Here is a 26,518-nt window from a genome sequence, read left to right on the forward strand (position 1 = left end):
GAAAACTGGAAGACTGGAAATTCTTGACTCAGTTACCTTTAGGTCCTTTCTTAGATAGATAATGCCCTTCAACGTCAGTAGTCAGTATCTTTCTTTGCAAATGATTCTGCTGCAAAATAAGGCTTGTGGCTTCAGCCTTATGTTCATTACTTCAGCAAGGGCTCTAAGGACAGTGTGCTAAATCTCCAAAGGACAGTCAGAAAGGAAGAAAGTCCAAATGGAAGATTCAGATTACATGTTTTCTGACCTTGGTAGGCCACACACAATAAGAGAAAGGAAAGGAATTCAGAGTGACGCAGCTCTTTGTATGAAGCTTGGCTTTGTACCTCCTGTGAGGAGACTGGGACAGGAGAAGAGGTCTGGGGTTGGCTTTAAGGCAGGGGTCCCCAACCCCCGGGCCGCTGAGCTGTCTTGTTAGGAACAAAGACCGCACAGCAGGGGGTGAGCAGCGGGTGAGCCAGTGAAGCTTCATCTGCCGCTCACTCCCCATCGCTCCCCACCGCTCCCCGTCCCTCCCCATCCCTCCCCGTCGCTCCCCACCGCTCCCCGTCGCTCACCATCCCCCCCATCGCTCCCCGTCGCTCCCTGTCGCACCCCATCATTCCCCATTGCTCCCCACCACTCCTCATCGTTCCCATCGCTCCCCACCGCTCCCCATCGCTCGCATTACCGCCTGAACCATCCCCTGCCCCCCCTTTCCATGGAAAACCTGTCTTCTATGAAACCAGTCCCTGGTGCCAAAAAGATTGGGGACTGCTGCTTTAAGGCATCATAGCTTAAAATAATTAAATGTAATATTGAGCCCACTGCCCAAGTCTCAAAAAAATATGTAACGGATGATATTCAACATCATCTGTTAAAAAATAACCTTTATGAGAATCACAATTTAAGGTTTGGGAATCAAAATTCAAGAATATTTAAGTGTATGGTTGCCCAAAAGTTACAAACTTTGCATTTTAACGTTATTAGAGCAGTGAATTCTAACTTCCTATTAAGGAAAATGTTTTCTTGGTTTTACAGTTTAAATCATTTATAATAAATGAAACCTTAGTACTGTACCTTTTCCCCATTCACCCATGTTTTTGTGTTTTTAGTACTCTTACTACTAATAATAACTAATATTTCTGGAGCACTTACTATGTGCCAAGCACTGTGCTTAATGTATTATGTCCTTTAATCTTCACAATGACTTTAGGTAGGTAGTATTTATATCCCTGTTTATAGATGGGAAAAGCTGGCACAGAGAGGGGAAAGTAATTGCCCAAGGTCACACAGCATTGATTTGAATTCAAGCTCGTTCTCTTCAGAGCCCACCTCTGAGCGATTCTACACTCTACTGCCAGGCATTTTCACGTAAAGATACCTTCTTTCACTTTTTTGAACAAGCCAATACAGGGCTCTCCATAACTTGAGTCCAAAACTCATGTGCCCACATTCCCATTGCTCCAAACGGTGCTGATCCCTGGAACCCTCTGAGCTCCTTGAGAGGTGCCGAGGCAGCCCAGGCCCCCTCCCCATGTCACCTGGGTTCCAGAGATCACGGGGGAGTTAAGGAGGAGAGAGTGGGAAGGCACAGAAAAGAATCATTTCACTCCTTGACAGTGGAACAGTGCCAAAGTAGCAGGCCAGGGCTCTCTGCAATTGTGTATCATGGTGGATTTTCCCAAGAAACTGGGAAGTTGTACAGTAGTTGAAAGAGGTGCTTAGAAGGCTAGATCCTGAGCCATCCCTGTTTCCAAAATAATCGTTTAGATACTGTTACTTAAGAATTTATGAAGTAAAATAGTTTGGGTTTAACTTTTTCATCTTTAGTTTACTCAGTTTGGCATGTGTCTGCATGACATTTTTCTTCCTGGAGTAAACATTATGTCTGAAAAAGTAACATGTACCACAGCATTCTTTTAATTAGAGGTAGCCATTTTTTTTCCTTCCTATGAGACAACTTAAAGGTCCCCAAACAAGAAAAATGGAAAAGAAAAAGTGCAAGTCCTCCTCATCAGCAAATTTTCATTGTGTGCCCAGGGTGAGAGAGTTTATTAGATGCTGATGGCCAAGTAGATGGACATTGTGTTTTTAGCTGAAGAAATGTATTCAATCAATTTTCAGTATCGTTGCTTTTTATAAAAAGAGACTATTTGCTCCCCTTGCATTTTTTGGCAGAGATGTAAGCTTCTGTGCCATTTCCATTTCTTGTCTGCTGAAAAGTGCTTAGTAATTTTTGCCCTTGTATTTGCTTACTTATGGGACCATAAATGTGAGTAGATTCTGTGGCTTATTACCTGATTCTAATGTAAATGTGCATTTGGCATTTTGTTCTGTAGCCATAGCAAGAAGAAGTGTTATTTTTGATGTATGTGTAGTACATTTAAAGCGAACTCCAAGTAAATGTGCCCTACTATTTCTTTTGCTGAGGTTGGCTTTATTTAGGAAGAAGCTGAGTCCTTTAAAAACCTGGATTTATGTGGGCTTGTATCATATCACAAAGTTGTATTCTGTTATCTCTAATATAATTAAAACTTGTATGGAATAGCAAAGGTAATTTTTTAAAATTTTGAAGTATAGATTTATTATCTATGGGGCTACTCAGGAATCTGTATTTTTCAGTTTTATTTAGAAAACTTAGTCCTTCGGAATTCCACATCAGTTAGACTGTGTGGGATCAATTATATACAATACTAAATTAAAGTTGTATTTACGAATTACCAGTATCCAAATAGGTAACTTAAATGGGGAAGAAAGGACAGGAAACAAAAATGTTCTACCAAAATAAAATATTAGATATTTTTCTTGTTAAACATCTTTCACTGGTTCAGCAGTATTGTTCTTTGTATCCAAAAGATGCTCAGATCATATTCATTAATATTTATGGATAAGTCGATAATTTTATTCTATTTTTGTTGCTTCATGGGGTCATTTGATAGCATTTGCTCTTGGCTAGTCTTACCATTATTTCACCTTCCCCAAGCGAAGTGTTTTAAACAAGGTAAATTGGGTCATCTGAATCTTTTTAATATTTTTATTTCAAAACAGAAGAAGTACAGAAAACAATGTAACAGATGGTTTCCCTCTTGCCTCCTACTCCTTTCTTCTGGTTTAAATTTTCTTTTTCCCAAAGTATATCTTTTTGTAGTTCTTTAAGTAACAATCAGTGGGTGGTAAATCACTGTCTTGTTTATCTTGGATGCCCATATTTTCCCCTCAATTATCAGTGATAGTTCAGCTAGGAATAGAATTCTAGTTTGACATTTATTCTCCTTCTAGACTTTTGACAATATATTTCACCATGTTGCCTCAAGCATTGCTGTTGAAGAGTCTGTGGTTGATTTGCTATTTGTTTGTGGATTATTTACTTTTTTCTCTGTTTGCTTTTATGGTTTTTTGCTTTGTGTATAGTGTTCTGCAGTTTCACTACATTGTGTGTTTAGATGTGGATTTATTTTTTTTTTATTTTATTTTTTTTTTATTTTATTTTTGGCTGCACGCAGGCTTTTCTCTAGTTGAGGTGAGTCGGGGCTACCCTTTGTTGCAATGAGCAGGCTTCTCATTGCAGTGGCTTCTCTTGTTGCAGAGCACAGGCTCTAGGCGCACGGGCTCAGTCGTTGTGGCACACAGGCTTAGCTGCTCCGCGGCATGTGAGATCTTCCCGGACCAGGGCTCGAACCCATGTCCCCTGCATTGGCAGGCGGATTCTTAACCACTGTGCCACCAGGGAAGCCCCTGGATTTATTTTTATTTTCTTGTTTGAGACTCATGTTTCTTGAATTGAGGGTTCATATCTTTCATCAGTTCTGGAAAATTCTTAGCCATTAATTATTTGAATATTGCCATTTCTCCACTTTTCCTCTTCTCTTTTTCTGGCATTCATATTAGATGTACATTGGACCTTCTTGTGATATATTACATATCTTTTTACCCTTCTTTAATTATTTCTACCTCACTGTCTCTGGCTACCGTATCCTGAGTAATTTTCTCAGCTCTATCTTCAATTTATTAATCTTATCTTGGGCTATGTCTAATCTGTTGTTTAATGTGCCCAGTGAGAATTATAATTTTGGTGATAGAATTTTTTATGTCTAGAAGTACTGTTTTAAAATCTATTTAGGTTGGTTTTATTTTTTTAGTTTTTTTTAGGGGTTTTTTCCTTATGTTTAGAATTTCTTTTTTCTGTCTTTGATCACTTAAACATACATTTTTGTGTGTGTCCTCTTTTAGGTTAGCCCCAGAGTCTTCACCATCTGGGCCAAATATTACGTTAATTTCTTGGTTTGCAAGTTTCTGCACCTAAAAGGTGATATAAATGTAAGCTCCAAACTCTTGTAAGACTTGAGACTGTGGTTTCGAATTCTTGGGGAGGATTTTGTTGTTGTTGTTTTTACCTAGAACCCAGGCAGGGATCATTGGAATATCTTTTCATCTTCCTGTGCCAGTGCATAGATTTGTCCCTAGTCCACTGTTTCATTGTTTAGGACCAGGGTTTATATAGGTGTCTTATTTCCAGTGTCCCACCTCTCAAGGCTCACAGCTTTGTTTCCTGTCCCCAAGTAGACAACAACAAAAAGCCTCCAGCATAACGAGACCAGTAGTCCTCTCCCTGTGTAGCCACTACGTCACCTCGTATCTTTCTGCCTTTCATTTCCCTTTTCCTTTCTTGTGAACTCATTTCTGCCTTTAAAAAAAAATCTTATACTCCATTCAACATTTCCAAGTGTCTGTAGCATGTGAGTTTTTGCATTATCTTTGTCCATTATCCTGCCAAAGCCCTTTGCAGAGCTCTTGGTTTGCTTTTCATGCAGATAAGGGCAGGGTGGGTCTTTGCACTGTGAGGTTCCTGTGCAAGCAGACGTTCCCATGGCGAGGTGGGGGTGTCCCCAAGATGCATAAAAGGGAGAGTGAGGGGATTGTCACCAAGTCTTCCTCTTCTGATCCTGAGTGATGAGTTTCCCCTAAATACAACCTGTCCCTTTCATTCTCTTATTCAGATCCTTCATATCACACCCGTCTGCTCCTTGATTTAACTCCAGCCTACCTTTCTTCCTCCATGGATCTTTATGAGCCATGTTTCAATTCTGTGCTTGCCTGCCAACGTGTGTATAGCACACTGTCCCCTCTTCCTGGAATCCCCCTCATCTCTCCATCCTGCCTATCTTTCAAGGCCCAACTCAAACACCTTTGAAAAGGTTTACTTGATTTCTTCCCTGCTGACTCCACACAATTATGCAGTTGTGGATATACACACTTGTAAATCTCTACTTTATCTGAACCGCCATATCATTAGCTCAAGCAAACTGCCTTTATTAAATAAGAGTATTAGAGTAGACTAGAATAGAAAATATCAGAGAACATTATAGATTTTAAGGGTAGATGTTGTTTTATGGAACTTTCAGTTGTGTGTATACATATCAGACCTTGGTATAAAATGTATATTTTTATGGTATAAAATTTATATTTTAGGGGTGGAGGATACAGACTTTTTGTAAGTTAAAGAAGCATGTTACTAGTCTTTAAGTTCCTACAGGCATTAACTGTGTCTTATCTACACACACACACACACACACACACACACACACACACATGTCCCTGTGTCTAGAAAATCTCCTTTATATACAGTAGACAGTGTTTTTTGAATGAATGAGTATATGAATGAATGAATGGATAGATGAATGAATGGATAGATGAATGAATGGATGAAAAAAATACTAATAGGGACTTCCCTGGTGGCGCAGTGGTTAAGAATCCGCCTGCTAATGCAGGGGACACGGGTTCAAGCCCTGGTCCAGGAAGATCCCACATGCTGCAGAGCAACTAAGCCCATGAGCCACAACTACTGAGCCCACGTGCCGCAACTACTGAAGCCCGCATGCCTAGAGCCTGTGCTCCACAACAAGAGAAGCCACCGCAATGAGAAGGCTGCACATTGCAACAAAGAGTAGTAGCCCCTGCTCGCTGTAACTAGAGAAAGCCTGCACGCAGCAATGAAGACCCAATGCAGCCAAAAAAGAAAAAAACTATAAAAAAAATATTAATATAGTAGCTCAAAAGGAATGTAGGATCCTGTGTGTTTCTCAGGGTCGTCTTGCCAACCTCTAAACAGATAATAATGGATTTTGTTCTGTCCTTTGTACCCCTCGGCAGATGAATGCCCTACTATCTGCAGAGTACAAGGGACGTTAATTCTCAGCCTTCTGCCTTGGGGCATCTAAGGATACCTCATTATTCATTGATACAGTCACCTGCTCCCATTTCACCGGAGCAGTGTGTGAAGAGGAGAGTCAGGCTGACTCTTAGCGGTCGGACTCAGCCTCAGAATATACGCTCTCATTATCTGAGTCTCTCCGGTTATATACCATCTGTCACTGGAGTCACAGGCAATTACCTTCTCAATAAACTCTCTTCCAAAAAACAAGGCTCTCCAGCTTTTCGAAATTCAAGAGCTCGCATAATCTTGACTTTGCAGATTTAATGGAAAAGAAGAGATGAACAACTTTTCATTCAGCTTGATCTGGATCTGAATCCTGATTCTGCCTCTTTAGTGTTGTGAGGCCTTGGGTCAGCCAGTCAGTCTCCCTTGTTTCTCCTTTGCAAGAGCCTCGCTCATGGGGTGGGTGAGAGAATTCGAGGTAATGTGTGGAGCTGTGGCGCAATTCTTAGCACGTTCTAGGTGCTCAGTTTTCACCACCATCATCATCCTCATTGTCATCGAGGAATTGGTATCAATAACCTCATCTTCTGGTATGTTTCTCTGGTGGTCAGCCTGGTGCTTCCTCTCTTTGTGTTCATTCAGAAGGAGTGGAAGCTTGAACAGGGTGGTTGGATGCCTGCTGTTGCCATGCCCTGTTATTGTCAGATGGTTGTTCTGATCTCTGCCTTGGCAATGAGAAAGGTACAGCCAAAGCTGGTTTAAGCAGACCTGGTCTGGATCCTTTAGGGATTTACGCTCTGGGAGGTGACAGAGGCAAACAAAAGTCTACAAGAGAAGGCAGCAGCCCACTGGCTCACTGTTATCTCCCGCAAAATACTTATGCAGGTATAAGTTGTGAGGACCTAGGAAGTGAAACCAGGGATTTGAGGCGAGTCCACATAGAATGGTTTTCCAAGGCTTTCCAAGAGGAAATTTCACAGGACCCTGAGGATCGGGGTCTCGGAGACAAGTAGGAACATTGTCGTGCTGGGTCGTGCTGGGAAGCCAATGGCCCAAAATGTGAGAAGCTGGATTATTCAACTAAGTAAAGCAAGTTCAGAAAATTTCAGAACTTTCTTTTTTCTCATGCATATGTTTAAATTTATTGAAAACGTCAGAGGGAGAAATACCTAATTTTCTTAAAGTTAGTCATCAAATCAAACTGATTTTTCCCTTTTTCCTGTTTTATTGAGCTATAACTGACGTGTAACATTGTATTAGTTTCAGGCATACAACATAATGATTTGATGTATTGTGAAGCGATCCCCGCAATAAGTTTAGTTAACATCCATCACCACACATGGTTACAAATTTTTCTTCTTGTGATGAGAACTTTTAAGATCTACGATCTTAGCAACTTTCAAATATACAGCATGGTATTGTCAGCTGTTGTCACCATGCTATATTTTACATTCTCAGAACTTATGTTTGTAATAACTGGAAGTGTGTGCCTTCAAGAATTTTCAACCACAATACTCAGGCTGCCTGTTTTGTCCACCCTCCTTCCTATAATTTGACCAACACACAAAAAACTTGGTTTTTCATCACAGCCCTGCTACTAGCCTCTGCTTCCAACAAAGTCACTTACGTGTGATCCATCATTGTTTTTTCTTCTATGAAATGTTCACAGTCAAGCCCAGTTTTAGCTCTAATGTGTATAACAAATGAAATATAAGCATTAACTCTCCACGTCTCTGAGTGAATAAGTCACATCCCACTGAATCCACCCAGGTTAAAGCTTCCATTGTCCTTGCGAGGAGCTGCAGTGAAGCTAAACTGCGTACTGGACCAGGGGTTTCATCTGGATCTGCAGCCTAACAGCATAAAATGTCAACAGGAAGAAGAAGAAATTCTAACTCACCTAACACTTCTTTAGAAAGCAAGTAATGTATTCTCTACTTTAATTGAAACCTGGAGAGAGGAAAAGATCTGCATAACCTCAAAAGAAGAACACACACCTTTCATCTTGTCCTTTAGCAGAGCCTGTGACTGAGCAGGAGAGCAGAGCTCGCCTTCCTGTAAACGTTCCCGCATTTAAAAACATATTTAGGATGAAAGGTGATGTGACAGTGGGAAGATTTTATTATTGGGATTGCTTGAGCCTTGATAGCCGCTGCTCACAAAATAGCTAATGGATGAGATACAGGCAGGAGCTTTCAGGTATTATCCCTGTGTTGAGCTTGGAGCAGAGGTGAGGGAGGGGTGACAGATACTCACTCATAGAGATGCTAACTGGGGGATGCTGGGATGGAGCCTTAACAGTCATGTAACATGATCTAGCTGGTTTGCTGACATAAGAGACACAAGTCAGGGAATTTCTGCTTTAATATAAGACTAAAAATAAACTAGAAGTAACACAAAATAGTTTCTTGGTGTGCACATGTTTAAAGAATCCAGGATGCCAATGTCTGTTGCACTCACACCACCAGCCTGTAGTGAACGTGTCATGCCTTGAGACCAAGCCTGTAGGGACAGCGGTCACGGCCAGCTGGCACAAACATGGAAAGGCTGAGCAATTAGCTCATGGCCACATTAACCGCAAGCTAATGTGGTTCTAGGTTCACGAAGTACTACTGCCTGTTGACGAACACTTGTTTCTTGGCCCTGCGTCTCAGGCTTTCAGCTCCTCCTCCACCTGATGTCGCAGGGCTGGCATCAGGACAGCACTCCAGTTAACCCCAAACTTAAGCTGGACATTGTGCTATAATAGTGACACAGGTGATCCACCACCAACAAAATATGTACGGTGAGTGGTTCTAGTTGTTTTAATGAATCTGACTGTGGCTCTAAGTAAGCAAAGCCTTTAGTAAGTGAAATACACACTCACTCCAGCCTCCTCTTAGGATTTTAGACCGGATCTAATGAGAGGTAAGAGACTATGGTTGGGATACAGTCTACTTGTAGTTACAAAAGAGCTCTTTTTTTTTTAGCCTCTGGCCCATATACAGATTGAACATTCTGCTGTAGTCTTGTGTTTCACCTCTGCAGGTACCTGAATAGTCTGCTGATGTCTAGATACCAGAAACTATCAGATTCTTTAATCAGGAACTTTTTTAATATTTACGGAATTTGTGAATTAGGGAATCCTGCTGCACTAATTGAAAGGCAGAATTACTACCTCTAATTAAATTTGAATCTTTATATGGTGAATTTTGTGAAAACTGTTATAATTAGTCATGCTTATAGCCTGATAGCCATTCACTAACCTCAGTGTTGATATTTCAAGATAGTATTTCATCATACTGAGATTTGCACGTTGGTGGGTTTTTTGCACTGTTGTATATGCAAGTCTTCCTATACCACCCAACTGTTACATGTCTGTCATCTAAGGATGTGTAAATAGCAGAAACAGCAGCTTTAATATCTCTCTGCACTATGGATTCAAGTCAGCTTCCCAAAAGGACAACCAGCTAGTGTTTTTAGCCAAACTTCTCTTTAAATAGAGGCTCCTCTTACTTCGACAAACCTAGTAAGGGAAATATAAAGAGAATAAAAATAATTTCTAGATTTAGCTGCCTGAGTATAGTGATACAATCAAAGTAATGCTGTCCTTAAAGGAGACTCAGAAACAGTTCAGGTCAGATAAGGAATATTTATGTTACACTTAACAAAGTACTAGCTTATTTTCCAAATTATAAATAAAAAAATAACTTTAAAAATAGCTATTTCTTAGCAGAGCAGCTCAGCCTGGCACCCCTTACTTAATCTAGTAAGACTTTCACCAGAAATCTGAAAACTCACCCTAACCCAGAAAGAAAATAGTATTAATAGCTAAAACCAGACATAATTGTTGAAAGGTTGCATTTAGCCGCCGAATGAGGTGATCTTTCCAATGAGCTCACAGACTCACTTTTTTCTGTGTACTGTTCAACTTGAAGTTTGTTTTCCTTGTTATGAATATTCTTGGATTCACACAGATGAAAAGTTGTTCTTTTGTGACTGTTAAATGGAACTTTTTTGGCCATGAAATGAAATTTAATGCACCGTGAGAGTAAAAGTTTCACTGAACCTTATAGCAAATAAACCATATGGAAAGTATCATGAAGTAATACAAAAAAAAAAAAAAACCCAAAGGGGTTTTTACTTCAACTTAATAGTATCCAATTCAATTCATCCATGGGTGAGGCCATAATTTTTATGTCCAGTGACTATGAGAAGATTATCAAAGTTTCTTCTTTTTGAGAGTACAAAATCAGGTGAAGATTATTCCTCAAGTTATTTTCAGTCTAGCCTTTTCTGATTATATGCTTCTTCTTACTATTTATAGAGACATCATTTTTAACACAAAAGATCATTTGAAAATACATCATCATTTTTTAAGTCACAGAAAATACCAATAAAAGTAAGTTCAGGGACTTCCCTCGTGGTCCAGTGGTTAAGACTTCGCCTTCCAATGCAGGGGGTGCAGGTTCGATGCCTGGTCGATCAGGACCTGCCTGGTTCGATGCCAGGAAGCTAAGATCCCACATGCCTCGTGGCCAAAAAACCAAAAGACATAAAACAGAAGCAATATTGTAACAAATTCAATAAAGACTAAAAAAAAATGGTCCACATTAAAAAGTAAGTTCATTAATATGACATAATAAGCATGGAAGGCCCATTCCTACAATCACTATGATATAATATCACTATATTTCCACACAGCATTTTGCATTTTGACTTTCCTGAAAGTCATCGATACAGTTTTAGGCAGCAGCAATCTTTAGCACTGTAGTCATTTTAACTGGTTAAAATTCCACAGGTCATGCTAACAATAAGAAGACATATTTTATTAGGTAATTTTGATTGTCACTTACGTATATATCTAGTATTTCCGACTTAAATGATTCTTAAAATTCAGCATTCCATATGATGGTATTTCCTGATGCCTTTAGGGGTTTCTACTCAATTCATAAGTTGTAATCACAGAAGTTTGGTGGAGGTTAGGTACTATAATCTTAAAATATTTTTGATTGACCTAAAATGTAGGTATTGCTTTTTTTTTTTTTTTTAAATTAATTAATTTATTTTTGGCTGTGTTGGGTCTTCGTTTCTGTGCGAGGGCTTTCTCTAGCTGCGGCAAGCAGGGACCACTCTTCATAGCAGTGCGTGGGCCTCTCACTATCGCGGCCTCTCTTGTTGCGGAGCACCAGCTCCAGACGCGCAGGCTCAGTAGTTGTGGCTCACGGGCCCAGTTGCTCCGCGGCATGTGGGATCCTCCCAGACCAGGGCTCGAACCCGTGTCCCCTGCATTAGCAGGCGGATTCTCAACCACTGCGCCACCAGGGAAGCCCCGGTATTGCTTTTTTTTAATTGAGGTATGTTCACATACCATGAAATTCATCCTTTAAAATTGTGCAATTCAGTGAGTATTCACAAAGCTGTACCACTAATTCCAGAATGTTGCCTTTTAATAACACTTCAAAAGAGAGAGTAGGTAAGTAGATTTTCATCTATTTTTTTTTTTCAACTCTTTACCCCCTGGAGTTTTCCTTTTATTTTTACCAGAAAACCAAACCTTTTTTTTCTTAGTTAAAGTAATTGGGTCATTTCAGTTTTAACTGGGACATTTTGATTGGCTGCATGAATTTGGGTACGTAATGAATACTATATGATGCTTATCATGAAGAGGATGCTGCCTTTGAAATTGCCTTTTTTATCTCATGTGTAAAACAAACATTCAAGATACTTAGGGGCTGTGGAACTTCAACAGGAATGAAAATGCTCACCCGTGAGTCAAGCCAAATTCCAATTCAGAAATGGCAGCAAGGGCGGCATTCCCCCTTCACTCGGGTTCTAGCTGTTGGTTCAGATAACGGCGCTGTGTCACCAAATCCCACCTGAAAAGAGGCTTCTCTGTGGTGCTGAGTGAAGTGGTTTCCATTCTCTCGTGTTGGCTACTGACCTGTCAGTAACGCTCTGAGAGGCACATGGCTGGAAAGGCTTGTAGAGTGTGTGTCACATTCCTTTCCATCTAAACAATGCCCCGTACGTACCAGATTGGTCAGTCAGGATGTTCTAATTCCAGAGATTTCCAGCCATCACATTGGGATCAATGTCTTACCCCATAAATATCAGCTCTGTGGCTTCATGCATACCCACTTCCCAAGGTTTTCTGGGATTCCCAGTGGGTAGCATAATAAATTGTGAACTTCTCGAAGGCAAAAACTATCATGCTTATGCTCAGGATGGAGATTGGGAACGAGACAGTGGTTCCCCCTCCTAAAGGTAGGTCGTTACTATCAGAATTGCCTCCCCTCCTCCCTTTGGTGTCCAAGAAAATAAAATGCCTTTCAGACAGATTAGGGATTCTTCTTCCCATACATTCCGTGAAAATTTTTACTTTAATCAGTATTCTTAAAGTATACAATACAATAAGCTACAGGGGTTTAAAATCTCTGATTTGATGAATTTTGATAAATTTGTACACTGGTGTCAGCATCACCTCAGTCCAGATACAGAACATTTCCATCATCCCCAGGCGTTTCCTGTGCCCCTGTGCAGACAGCCCAGACCACCACCCAGGGCCTCAGGCAACTATTGATCTCTATATAGATTAATTCCCATTTTCTAGAATTTTGTATAAATGGAAGCTCTAGTTTGTTTCATTCACCATAATGTATTTGAGGCGCTTCCATTTATTATTTATCAGTAATTCATTCATCTTTATTGCTGAGTAGAATTCCATTTTATGTATATACCACAATGTGTTTCTTTAGTTACCTTTGAATGGCCTTTGGGTCAAAAAACAGTGTTTGAGTACAGTTTTAACCAGCACAAGTCTTTTTTTTTCCTATTCTTTTTCAGATTCTTTTCCATTATAGGTTATTATAAGGTACTGAATACAGTTCCCTGTGCTATACAGTAGGTCCTTGTTGTTTATCTCTTATATATATAGTAGTTTATAGTATCTGCTAATCCCAAACTCCTATTATCCCTCTCCACCCCCTTCCCCCTTTGGTAACCATAAGTTTATTTTCTGTGTCTTTCAGTAGCCAGCACAGGTCTTGATTTCCATAGATCATGCTAATAATTATAACAATGTATATATATTTTTTTTTTTTAATTTTATTTATTTATTTATTTATGGCTGTGTTGGGTCTTCGTTTCTGTGCGAGGGCTTTCTCTAGTTGCGGCAAGTGGGGGCCACTCTTCATCGCGGTGCGCGGGCCTCTCACTATCGTGGCCTCTCTTGTTGCGGAGCACAGGCTCCAGACGCGCAGGCTCAGTAGTTGTGGCTCACGGGCCTAGTTGCTCCGCGGCATGTGGGATCTTCCCAGACCAGGGCTCGAACCCGTGTCCCCTGCATTGGCAGGCAGATTCTCAACCACTGCGCCACCAGGGAAGCCCAACAATGTATATTTAATAAGGTATGTTTTTAAGTTTTATTGAAGTATAGTTGATTTATAATATTGTGTTCATTTCTTCTGTACGGCAAACTGACTCAGTTATACATATATTTAAGTTATTTTTGATAGTAGCTTATAGATAAGTAGGTAGGTAGATAGATAGTACTTTCTATAGTAACTTCCAAGTGTGATTGTACTTGAGGCTATGCATTATACAAAGAGGAATAAGACAGATTTTTATAAGAATAACTGCCATTTTTTGGCTTACCTGTCATGTTTCAGACGTACTAATTTTCACATTAACCCTAGCAGATAGGTAATAATAATAGTAATAGTTCATGTTTCTCTAGTGCCTACTGAGTGCCAGGCACTGTTCTTCTTTTTTTTTTCAAGTGTACAATCATGTTAATGACATTCACGTTACGTAGCTTCATTTTTTTTTTTTAATTTTATTTATTTATTTATGGCTGTGTTGGGTCTTCGTTTCTGTGCGAGGGCTTTCTCTAGTTGCGGCAAGTGGGAGCCACTCTTCATCGCGGTGCAAGGGCCTCTCGCTATCGCGGCCTCTCTTGTTGCGGAGCACAGGCTCCAGACGCGCAGGCTCAGTAATTGTGGCTCACGGGTCCAGTTGCTCCGCGGCATGTGGGATCTTCCCAGACCAGGGCTCGAACCCGTGTCCCCTGCATTGGCAGGCAGACTCTCAACCACTGCGCCACCAGGGAAGCCCCAGGCACTGTTCTTAATACTTAAATAACATCAACTCACCTAATTTTTCACATCAACATCATGAGATATGTACTCTTATACCCCACTTCACATGCAAGGAAAAAACTTGTCAAAAGTCACACAGTTAGTAAGTGGTGGGGCTGGCATTCAGTGTAGACCACCCATCTCCTGGATCCTTGCTCTTTACCACTACACTCGTGTCCCCCTTCATTTTTAGTCGGAGATGCTGAACCTGGGAGATTTAATAAAACCTTACCAAAGGTGGTGGAGCTAGGGTTAATGTCCTGATTCAAATCCTGGTTTGATTGACTCCAAAGTCCAAGCTCTAATCTACTCGGGAAAGGATGCGTATGTGAATAACCAGGATGACTTTGGTTAGGTACACAAGAACTAGAGAATACCAAAAGAGCTACTAAGAGTGAAATCTCTGTCACTTCTTGTAGGAGTGACCAGGGAAAGTGTCGTGGAGTGAATGAACCTTAAGGGACAAGTACGATTTTTTGATGAGAGGTGGTTTGGTTGGGTCTGAGAAGAGTGTGAGTGTGAGTGAGTGTGTGTGTGTGTCTGTTAGTGGTGCCAGAAGATAAATCAGAACATGATTGATTTCAAGTCCCCAAGAACATCCCTGGGGAATGTAAACATTTGAGGAGAAAGACCAGCCTATGAAGGACACAGAAAAGGGATGTCTAAAGAAGTAGGAGGAGAAAAAGTGGGGGATGGCATGAGTCAAGTGGAAAGAAGGGAATCATCGATAGTGTTTCATTGCAGCTGAAAGACCAGAAAGAAAAGTACTGAAAGATGTCCACCAGATTTATTGTTTGGAAAGTCACTGGGGCTTCTAGGGGAACTATTTTTAGTGGTGACAGAAAAGTCAGATTGCAGGTGGTTGAAAAAGGAGTAGGGGAGGAAGGGAAGACAGGAAATGTAGACCGCTCATTGGCGAACTAAGGATGAGAAGGAGTAGGGGAGGAAGGGAAGACAGGAAGTGTAGACCGCTCATTGGTGAACTAAGGATGAGAAGGAGTAGGGGAGGAAGGGAAGACAGGAAGTGTAGACCGCTCATTGGCGAACTAAGGATGAGAAGGGGGTGGAAAGAAAACAGTAGCCAGAGGTGGAAGTGTGGTGAAGGCAGATGCTAAGATGAAAAGCTCTAAGCATGTTGATAGCTGAGAAAAAGAGCCAGGAGTGTGGGGGAGGCTTGCATCTGGGGAGTGGGGAGCTGGGTGACTGTGCAGAGTCCCAGAGGAGGCAGGGAAAGATCCATCCACGTGTAAATGTCCACTCAGTGGACGTAACGTGCACAACTGGCGTATATATTGGGACAAAAAAATCCAAAATACAAACAAAGCCAGAAACAGATGAGTGAAGGTGGCATCTTGCATTTCTCAGTAGCTGCTGTAGTTTTTACAGAAATGCCTGTGGGAGATGCTCTTTTGTTCAATTAAAATGAAGATTAACTTTGTATCCAAATTTAATTGAAGTTTCCCCTCCAATGTTCAAATAATGGATTTGTCCTTGGGACTGTTAGATTTGGCAGAGAATTGACTTCTCTGAAATGTGCAAAGCCAGCTGCAGATAGGACAGGTTCTCTCAAGAGTTTTTAGTTCTTAGAAAAAGTGCCAAAATATTCCTCCAGATTTGAATCTGCCTTCTCATTTCATATCACAGGGTAACAGGCAGCATCTTACTTGCTAATACCTGAACTGATTGGAGATACTCTCATTCTCTTGATCTGGGGATTTTTCCCCAATATTCTGGGTAAGAATCAGCATATATTGTCTTGTTTAAAGAAATCTGTTTGTAACTGAAGAGAATAAAAGGGAAACACAGTTTCATCCGTTTCTATTAGCCCCCTTCTTCCATAGATCTCCAGTGGTTTTAACTAGTGCTCGTGAATTCTTGCTAGAAACCTAGCCAGGTCAGTGTGAAGTGATGCTCATTTTTACCTGTGGACAAACTGAGGCACCATCAAGGAGGCTGAGTCTTCCGCCAGAAGTTCAGTGATCCCTGCAGGCAAACAAAATGACCGGAGTGTATCTTCAAGATGATTCCAACCCTCAGGTCCCTGATTGACCCTCGTCGTGTAGGGAGAGACTTTTGGGGAGAAATGGTCAGTATTCAGAACTGTGACTTCTCAGGCTTATTCCTTAGATCTGTTTCCAAGGTTGAATCACAGTTGGCACAAATAAGATCTGAAGAAAAAAAATATGTGTCAGACATGAAGATACTTTGAACCTCATTTTTCTTTGGTTCAGCCTGAGAAAGGTGCCGGCCGCTGTGTGCTGATTGTTCTGGATGAAATGCCTTAGCGGCATCTCAACAGTCGAGCCCACGGCTGCTCTGAAGGGGGCAGCTCACTACACATCCTCCCTGTGTTCTGGTGAAGAAGAGGGATCCCAGTTGCGGAAGCTCAGATCTGAAATTTTTTTGTTGACTACTCAGAACAGACATGTGTATTATAAAATTTCACTGCTGATGGTATCAAAATCCTGAGTCAGTGATGCATAAACAAGTTCTTATAATCAAAAACACTAGTTTCAAGACTTGAGAAGTTTGGTGTTTTTTTTTTTTTTAAACTTGGTTGCTTTTATAGCATCCCACCATTAAATTAAAAGGTTTCCTCTAAATTACATATTAAGAATTAAAGTCACTGTAGTCATGTTAGATTTTTTTTTAAGAGAGAGGGACAATTACCCTTTATAATGTTTCTTTCCTACTTTCTGTAATACAGCTTTCTAGTTACACTTGGAAGCTTCCAGGAAGGTAAAATTAAAGCTTTAATTAACGTTAGTGGGAGTATGCGTTGCCCCAGGAAAAGAGGTGGAACTTAGTTTCAGCTCCTGAACATTATGAAAGAGGTTACACATTTTAATGTTTCTAGTTCCAATAATAATGGTATTAAAAGGAATTTTAATAGTAGTAATGACTCTCAATTATTGAGTACTCTGTGTCATTCATCTTCTAGTTCTATGAGATAGGTTGGCATTATGTATCCTTATGTTACCTAAAAGTTAACTGAAGCTTAGAGAGGTTAAGTAAGATCCAGTAAGGGACCTAGGGGTCAAAGTCAAATCTCTCAGGTTCCAAAGTCCATGCACTGAACTGCTATATAATAATTAAAAGATGTTAAAATAGTACCTCATAAGCAAGGCTGGTGACATAGTTAACAAATTGAATAAGCTCATATTAACTCTAGTGACATTGCTGGGTGACGTGTTTATTGAAATATCTCTGAGGACAAAAATACTGGGATCATTTGAGATTAGTGAAGTCCTACCTGTGTGGGGCACATTGTGGATTTTTTTAGGCCCCTCAAACTTCAGAGGTAGAAAGTGATTTATTAAATAAGCCCCTTGTATTCCCCAAATAAAACACCTTTTGATACAGAAGAGTCTCTCTAGACTTGTCTCACTGCCAGGTCCTGCTGTGCTATGGCCATCTTTTCTCTTGCAGATTACAGAGAAACCCAGTGTGAAACAATTATAAAGTGAAAATGTAGCTAGTAGGCACTGAAATTGTTCGAAAATTGAGGTAGAAGTCAATGGCCTTTTTAGGTAGGTATGGGCACAAAGAGCTTTTAGAGTTTGTGTTTTCTTAAGGGAGGGAGAGGTTGGAACGTCCCAAGGTTTGAGAAGCACAAACAGGGACCTTTCTCTTTTCCTGTGGAAATGCTTGAAACCCCTACAGGTTTCTTCGTGACAGGAGAAAATTCCTCTTGGATGGGTTGGGACAGCAGTGCTCTTTGATTCAGGGGAAGCAAACTGGAAGAAAAGCGCACAGTGCAGACTGAGAAGGGCAGCTTGCTCCTCACACAGCAGGCGAGATGCTCGCCACCCAGATCCTGCCTGGAAATATGAAGAAATGGGGTGGGGTGGGGTTCCTTCTGCAGCTCCAGCAGGAAAAGATAAAGAGTTGTGTAAGTACTATAGAAATCAGTTTTAAGTGACTTAGGCCACCTTGGAAAGTGAGACATTATAAAAAAAATTTTTTCATGGTGACAGAAGTGATACATCATGTTCCCCTGTTTTTAGTTGTTGTTTGTTTGTTTTTTTATGGAGAATTTCAAACATGTGCTAAAGTGGGAAGACCGTGTAATGAACACAGTGACCATCAGCAGCAGTTATCAACTCATGGCTAATTTGTTACACTCCCAGCTCCTCTCCCCAGTAGTATTTGAAGCAAATGCTAGAAACCATATCATTTAATCTGTAAGTATTTCAGCATGTATCTCCAAAAGATAAACATTCTTTTTTAAACAAAGACCATTATCACACCTAAAAAATTAAAATAATCCCGTAACATCATCAAATATCTAATGTGTTCAAATCACCAATGGTTTCATGAATGTCATACTTTCTCTTAACAGATTATTTGAATCCGGCCCCAGATCTGATTCACATAGTGCAATAGCCTTTAAAAAGAAAATCAATAGGCTCCACCTCCATTTCTTTTTTTCTTACTCTTTGCAACTTTTTATTGAAAAAATATCTTTTTTTACTTCAGTTTCCTTCAGTCTGAGTCTTGCTGATTGCATCCCTGTGGCTTAGTGTAACATATTTCTCTTACTCCTTCCTAACTCTTGTATTTCCTGAAAATTGGAAATGATATCTAAAGGCTTGGTTAGTTTCAGGGTATTTTTTTTTTTTTCTGTTTGTTTTTGTCAAAACGATTTCATAGTGTTTGCTTCCATCAGGAGGGGCTTAATGTCTATTTTGTTCTCTTTGTGCTGTTAGCAACCCCTGATGTTCAATGCCAAGTCTCAGGATGTTTTTGGTTCGCCCATCTCTTCTGTTCACTGTCACCCAGTGAGCCGGGGCTTCTGGGCAAGGTCAAGTCACACACTGAGATCTTCTAGCTTTGGACCACTAAGAATTTTCAGGGATCCATGACCCCAAAGTTTTGTTTTTTTAGAATGATTTTTGAAAAACAAACATATCATTCAATTAATAAACCTTTAGTAAATAAGTAAATCTGTACTAAAATACAGAACAAAGACAAATTTTAAAAGCATACAACGCACACTGTTCCTATTGGACAAGTGAGGCCATTATTTTGAGCCTCCTCTGTCATAGTCTGTTTCTACTTGTTCTTTAATTATCCATTGTTTACTCTGTGTTAATTTCATTTTACTACTTATTTAATGCTCTTTGAGACCCATGATGTCTTGAATGTGCAGACCTTGGATTCTTGCAGACCTTAGATTCGGTGTGCTGATCTCCTGCAGGAGAAACTCAAGCAGAACCGGGCCTCTGCAGATCTCTTTTCTCAAGTGGGCATGAGCCTTATTGCTCTGCCTTGTTTTCAGATGCCTCTCTCCTGAGCTTGAGCAAGTTTGCTTCTCTCCTCTTTTCCATTCTTCCCTCCTTCCCTCCCTTCCTTCCTTCCTCTCTTCCTTCCTTCCTTCTTCCTTTTCTCTTTACTTTTTAGCCAGCGTGATACTGTCTTCCCCAGGTCTAGTTTTTAACCTCTTGACACTGATAAAATCTATGTTGATACACAGAAAATCTTGGGAATGTTAAAATGTGAACTTGATTCTCTGTGCCCAAAGCTATCTTTCCAAATGCATAGGGATATATTCATTTAATAAACCCTAATAATAAGTTTCAACTCTGTACTAGGAGTGTAGGGAGACAGTCAAGTTACAACACAGTGGAAGTGCTGACAAGAATAGGTGCAAAGTGCCGTGTGACAAGGAACAGATGACTCTGCCTGGGAATAGTGGGGAATGGCTTAATCTTGGAAGTGACGTTTAAACTAAGTCTTCAAGGAATATGATTAAGACAGCATATTTGTGTAAGAACCGTTCAGGAGAACATAGCGTAAAAGTATGCTGTTTTACTGGGACATGGAATTCAAGTAATTGGCTAATGGACTTGACTTTTGAGTATAGCAACAACTTACCATATTAACTTTGCTTGCTAGACATAGTAAGACTTGCCATAGGCTATTTCCTTCATATGTATGCAAATATGTGAGCATAAAATATCATGTTTTTCACCATTCCCACCCAGATAGTAGTGGGAAAAAATGACTTTTAGGCATGGGATGTTCCAGGATGTGGGTGGACAGAGTCACCTTCCATCCCCCACTGTGATAGGATCTCATCTTTTAGGATGAAAGGATGGCAGATTCCCAAGGTATGGACTGCTGAGTTATTGCAGGGGTCTACAGATCCACATGTGTATCAGCCATTTAGGGTTTTTTGTTTGTTTGTTTGTTTGTTTATAAGCCCACACCATGCAGCATGTGGGATCTTAGTTCCCTGACCAGGGATCAAACCCATGCCCCCTGCATTGGGAGCACAGGGTCTTAACCACTGGACCTCCAGGGAAGTCCCAGCCATTAGCGTTTGACTGAGTACGTTATAGTTTCCCATGTAGATGTATCCCCACTTTCCTAATGTATATAAAATAAGTATTGTTGCAAGATAGTACAAAACCATTTAAAAGTATCATTGAAATCATAGTATTAGCTCTGTCATTATGTATGGTCTTAAACAAGAAGATAGAATTACTATCTTGTATGTTTGGGGTATAAGGCTGTGCTTGGTGGTTGAGAATTCCTTGAAAATTTTTGACATTAAAAGGGGTCCTCGGGGCTTCCCTGGTGGCGCAGTGGTTGAGAATCGGCCTGCTAATGCAGGGGACACGGGTTCGAGCCCTGGTCTGGGAAGATCCCACATGCCGTGGAGCAGCTGGGCCCGTGAACCACAACTACTGAGCCTGCGTGTCTGGAGCCTGTGCTCCGCCAAGAGAGGTCACGATAGTGAAAGGCCCGCGCATCGCAATGAAGAGTGGCCCCCACTCGCCGCAACTAGAGAAAGCCCTCGCACAGAAACGAAGACCCAACACAGCTAAAAATAAATAAATAAATTAAAAAAAAAAAAAAAAAAAGGGGTCCTCATAATAGAGTGGTGAAGGTTAGACAACATTGTAAATGCACTTAGTGTCGCAGAATTGTACACATAAAAATCGTAAAAATGGTAAATCTTGCATCATATGTATTTTGCCACAATGAAAAAGTATATTAAAAAATTCCTTTAACTTACAGCAAAACACACACATGCCAATAAGAGGATCTCATAGTTGAAGAAACTGGACATCATTAGCCTACAGCTTTGATTAATTTGGCAAATGTTTAACCGTTACCAAGCAGAGCCCTGTCCTGTAACTTTAAGTGCCGGGGAGAAATAGAGGGGACTGCGTTCTGCAGCTTGTAGTCTCCCGGGGGTGTCAGTCAGCTCATCACTCTTGGTAAGTGCTATAAAAGGAAAAGTATAATATACTTTGAAGAGGCAATGTTTATTAGCCCTGAAGAAGGCTGCATTCTTTTTATTTTAGGTGAATATGCATTTTGAAGCTGTGTATTTTGCAAATGAGACAGAGCAGTTAATTCATATGGTTCCTGGTAAAGCTTTAGATACCCAGACTGAGCCAATCTCTTCAAGAACAGAGACTCTATGGGGTGGGGTGGGGCTCGCATCCACCTGAGGGTATATGTCACCTTTTCAGTGGAGGAGAATGGAAAACCGAGGCAGGGAACGGTCTATGCGATCAGCAAAATGTAAATGGAATCTTTCTGGGACATCATCATTAGCTAAAGTAAAACACTATTTTTTTTTAAACAACTTTATTGGAGTATAATTGCTTTACAATGTTGTGTTAGTTTCTGCTGTATAACAAAGTGAATCAGCTATATGTATACATATATCCCCATATCCCCTCCTTCTTGCGTCTCCCTCCCACCCTCCCTATCCCACCCCTCTAGGTGATCACAAAGCACCGAGCTGATCTCCCTGTGCTATGCGGCTGCTTCCCACTAGCTATCTATTTTACATTTGGTAGTGTATATATGTCCATGCCACTCTCTCACTTCGTCCCAGCTTACCCTTCCCCCTCCCCGTGTCCTCAAGTCCATTCTCTATGTCTGCGTCTTTATTCCTGTCCTGCCCCTAGGTTCATCAGAACCTTTTTTTTTTTTTTTTACATTCCATATATATGTGTTAGCATACGGTATTTGTTTTTCTCTTTCTGACTTACATCATTCTGTATGACAGTCTCTAGGTCCATCCACCTCACTACAAATAACTCAATTTCATTTCTTTTTATGGCTGAGTAATATTCCGTTGTACATATGTGCCACATCTTCTTTACCCATTCATCTGTCAGTGGACACTTAGGTTGCTTCCATGACCTGGCTATTGTAAATAGTGCTGCAATGAACATAGTGGTACATGTCTCTTTTTGAATTATGGTTTTCTCAGGGTATATGCCCAGTAGTGGTATTGCTGGGTTGCATGCTAGTTCTATTTTTTAGTTTTTTAAGGAACCTCCATACTGTTCTCCATAGTAGCTGTATTAATTTACATTCCCACCAACAGTGCAAGAGGGTTCCCTTTTCTCCACACCCTCTCCAGCATTTATTGTTTGTAGATTTTTTTATGATGGCCAAAAAACATGTGAGGTGATACCTCATTGTAGTTCTGATTTGCATTTCTCTAATGATTAGTGATGTTGAGCATCCTTTCATGTGTTTCTTGGCAATCTGTATATCTTCTTTGGAGAAATGTCTATTTAGGTCTTCTGCCCATTTGGGGATTGGGTTGTTTGTTTTTTTGATATTGAGCTGCCTGAGCTGCCTGTATATTTTGGAGATTAATCCTTTGTCAGTTGCTTCATTTGCAAATATTTTCTCCCATTCTGAGGGTTGTCTTTTTGTCTTGTTTATGGTTTCCTTTGCTGTGCAAAACCTTTGAAGTTTCATTAGGTCCCATTTGTTTATTTTTGTTTTTATTTCCATTTCTCTAGGAGGTGGGTCAAAAAGGATGTTGCTGTGATGTATGTCATAGAGTGTTCTGCCTATGTTTTCCTCTAAGAGTTTGATAGTGTCTGGCCTTACATTTAGGTCTTTAATTGATTTTGAGTTTATTATTGTGTATGGTGTTAGGGAGTGTTGTAATTTCATTCTTTTACATGTAGCTGTCCAGTTTTCCCAGCACCACTTATTGAAGAGACTGTCTTTTCTCCATTGTATATTCTTGCCTCCTTTATCAAAGATAAGGTGACCATATGTGCATGGTTTATCTCTGGGCTTTCTATCCTATTCCATTGATCTATATTTTTGTTTTTGTGCCAGTACCATACTGTCTTGATTAGTGTAGCTTTGTAGTATAGTCTGAAGTCTGGGAGCCTGAATCCTCCAGCTCCGTTTTTCTTTCTCAAGATTGCTTTGGCTAATCAGGGTCTTTTGTGTTTCCATACACATTGTGAACTTTTGTGTTGTACTTCTGTGAAAAATGCCATTGGTAGTTTGATAGGGATTGCATTGAATCTGTAAATTGCTTTGGGTAGTATAGTCATTTTCACAATGTTGATTCTTCCAATCCAAGAACATGGTATATCTCTCCATCTGTTTGTATCATTTTTAATTTCTTTCATCAGTGTCTTATAGTTTTCTGCATACAGGTCTTTTGTCTCCTTAGGTAGGTTTATTCCTAGGTATTTTATTCTTTTTGTTGCAGTGGTAAATAAGAGTGTTTCCTTAATTTCTCTTTCATATTTTTCATCAATAGTGTATAGGAATGCTAGAGATTTCTGTGCATTAATTTTGTATCCTTCTACTTTACCAAATTCATTGATTAGCTCTAGTAGTTTTCTGGTAGCATCTTTAGGATTCCCTATGTATAGTATCATGTCATCTACAAACAGTGACAGTTTTACCTCTTTTCCGATTTGGATTCCTTTTATTTCTTCTTCTTCCCTGGTTGCTGGGGCTAAAACCTCCAAAACTATGTTGAATAATAGTGGTGAGAGTGGGCAACCTTGTCTTTTCCTGATCTTAGTGGAAATGGTTTCAGTTTTCACCATTGAGAATGATGTTGGCTGTGGGTTTGTCATATATGGACTATTATGTTGAGGTAAGTTCCCTCTATGCCCACTTTCTGGAGGGTTTTTATCATAAATGAGTGTTGAATTTTGTCAAAAGCTTTTTCTGCATCTATTGAGATGATCGTATGATTTTTCTCCTTCAACTTGTTAATATAGTTTATCACATTGATTGATTTGCGTATACTGAAGAATCCTTGCATTCCTGGGGTAAACCCCACTTGATCATGGTGTACGATCCTTTTAATGTGCTGTTAGATTCTGTTTGCTAGTATTTTGTTGACGATTTTTGCATCTATGTTCATCAGTGATATTGGCCTGTAGTTTTCTTTCTTTGTGACATCTTTGTCTGGTTTTGGTATCAGGGTGATGGTGGCCTCTTAGAATGAGTTTGGGAGTGTTCCTCCCTCTGCTGTATTTTGGAAGAGTTTGAGAAGGATAGGTGTTAGCTCTTCTCTAAATGTTTGATAGAATTCACCTGTGAAGCCATCTGGTCCTGGGCTTTTGTTTGTTGGAAGATTTTTAATCACAGTTTCAATTTCAGTGCTTGTGATTGGTCTGTTTATATTTTCTATTTCTTCCTTGTTCAGTCTCAGAAGGTTGTGCTTTTCTAAGAATTTGTCCATTTCTTCCAGGTTGTCCATTTTATTGGCATATAATTGCTTGTAGTAATCTCTCATGATCCTTTCTTTGTATTTCTGCAGTGTCAGTTGTTACGTCTCCTTTTTTCATTTCTAATTCTGTTGATTTGAGTCATCTCCCTTTTTTTCTTGATGAGTCTGGCTAATGGTTTATCAATTTTGTTTATCTTCTCAAAGAACCAGCTTTTAGTTTTATTGATCTTTGCTATCGTTTCCTTCATTTCTTTTTCATTTATTTCTAATCTGATCTTTATGATTTCTTTCCTTCTGCTAACTTTGGGTTTTTTTGTTCTTTCTCTAATTGCTTTAGGTGTAAGGTTAGGTTATTTGAGATGTTTCTTGTTTCTTGAGGTACGATTGTATTGCTATAAAGTTCCCTCTTAGAACTGCTTTTGCTGCATCCCATAGGTTTTGGGTCATTGTGTTTTCATTGCCATTTGTTTCTAGGTGTTTTTTGATTTCCTCTTTGATTTCTTCAGTGATCTCTTGGTTACTTAGTAGCATATTGTTTAGCCTCCATGTGTTTGTATTTTTTACAGATTTTTTCGTATAATTGATATCTAATCTCATAGCACTGTGGTCAGAAAAGATAGTTGATATGATTTCAGTTTTCTTAAATTTACCAAGGCTTGATTTGTGACCCAAGATATGATCTGTCCTGGAGAATGTTCCATGAGCACTTGAGAAGAAAGTGTATTCTGTTGTTTTGGGATGGAATGTCCTATAAATGTCCTATAAATATCAATTAAGTCCATCTTGTTTAATGTATCGTTTAAAGCTTGTGTTTCCTTATTTATTTTCATTTTGGATGATCTGTCCATTGGTGAAAGTAGGGTGTTAAAGCCCCCTACTATGATTGTGTTACAGTCGATTTCCCCTCTTATGGCTGTTAGCATTTGCCTTATGTATTGAGGTGCTCTTATGTTGGGTGCATAAATATTTACAGTTGTCATATCTTATTCTTGGATTGATCCCGTGATCATTATGTAGTGTCCTTCTTTGTCTCTTGTAATAGTCTTTATTTTAAAGTCCATTTTGTCTGATATGAGAATTGCTACTCCAGCTTTCTTTTGATTTCCATTTGCATGGAATATCTTTTTCCATCCCCTCACTTTCAGTCTGTATGTGTCCCTAGGTCTGAAGTGGGTCTCTTGTAGATAGCATATACATGGGTCTTGTTTTTGTATCCATTCAGCCAGTCTATGTATTTTGGTTGGGGCATTTAATCCATTTACATTTAAGGTAATTATCGATATGTATATTCCTATTACCATTGTCTTAATTTGGGGGGGGTTGTTATTGTATGTCTTTTCCTTCTTTTGTGTTTCCTGCCTAGAGAAATTCCTTTAGCATTTGTTGTAAAGCTGGTTTGGTGGTGCTGAATTCTCTTAGCTTTTGCTTGTCTGTAAAGGTTTTAATTTCTGTGTCGAATCTGAATGAGATCCTTGCTGGGTAGAGTAATCTTGGTTGTAGGTTTTTCCCTTTCATCACTTTAAATATGTCCTGCCACTCCCTTCTGGCTTGCAGAGTTTCTGCTGAAAGATCAGCTGTTAACCTTATGGGAATTCCCTTGTATGTTATTTGTTGCTTTTCCCTTGCTGCTTTTAATATTTTTTCTTTGTATCTAATTTTTGATAGCTTGATTAATATGTGTCTTGGCATGTTTCTCCTTGGATTTATCCTGTATGGGACTCTTTGCGCTTCCTGGACTTGATAGACTATTTCCTTTCTCGTATTAGGGAAGTTTTCAACTATAATCTC

General features: G+C 39.9%; 1 protein-coding gene and 1 long non-coding RNA gene across 6 annotated transcripts in view; both read left to right on the forward strand.

Moving 5' to 3' along the window:
- Positions 1 to 26,518, forward strand: part of FRY (FRY microtubule binding protein) — a 329,207-nt gene that overhangs the window by 122,633 nt on the left and 180,056 nt on the right. The window lies entirely within an intron of this gene.
- LOC309616105 lies at positions 13,218 to 18,908 on the forward strand. Its single transcript, XR_014237283.1, has 2 exons — positions 13,218 to 13,873; positions 14,237 to 18,908. It is a non-coding gene; the product is annotated as an uncharacterized lncRNA (long non-coding RNA).

This window comes from Balaenoptera borealis, assembly GCF_965194805.1.
Source record: "Balaenoptera borealis genome assembly, chromosome: 18".
Taxonomy (NCBI): domain Eukaryota; kingdom Metazoa; phylum Chordata; class Mammalia; order Artiodactyla; family Balaenopteridae; genus Balaenoptera; species Balaenoptera borealis.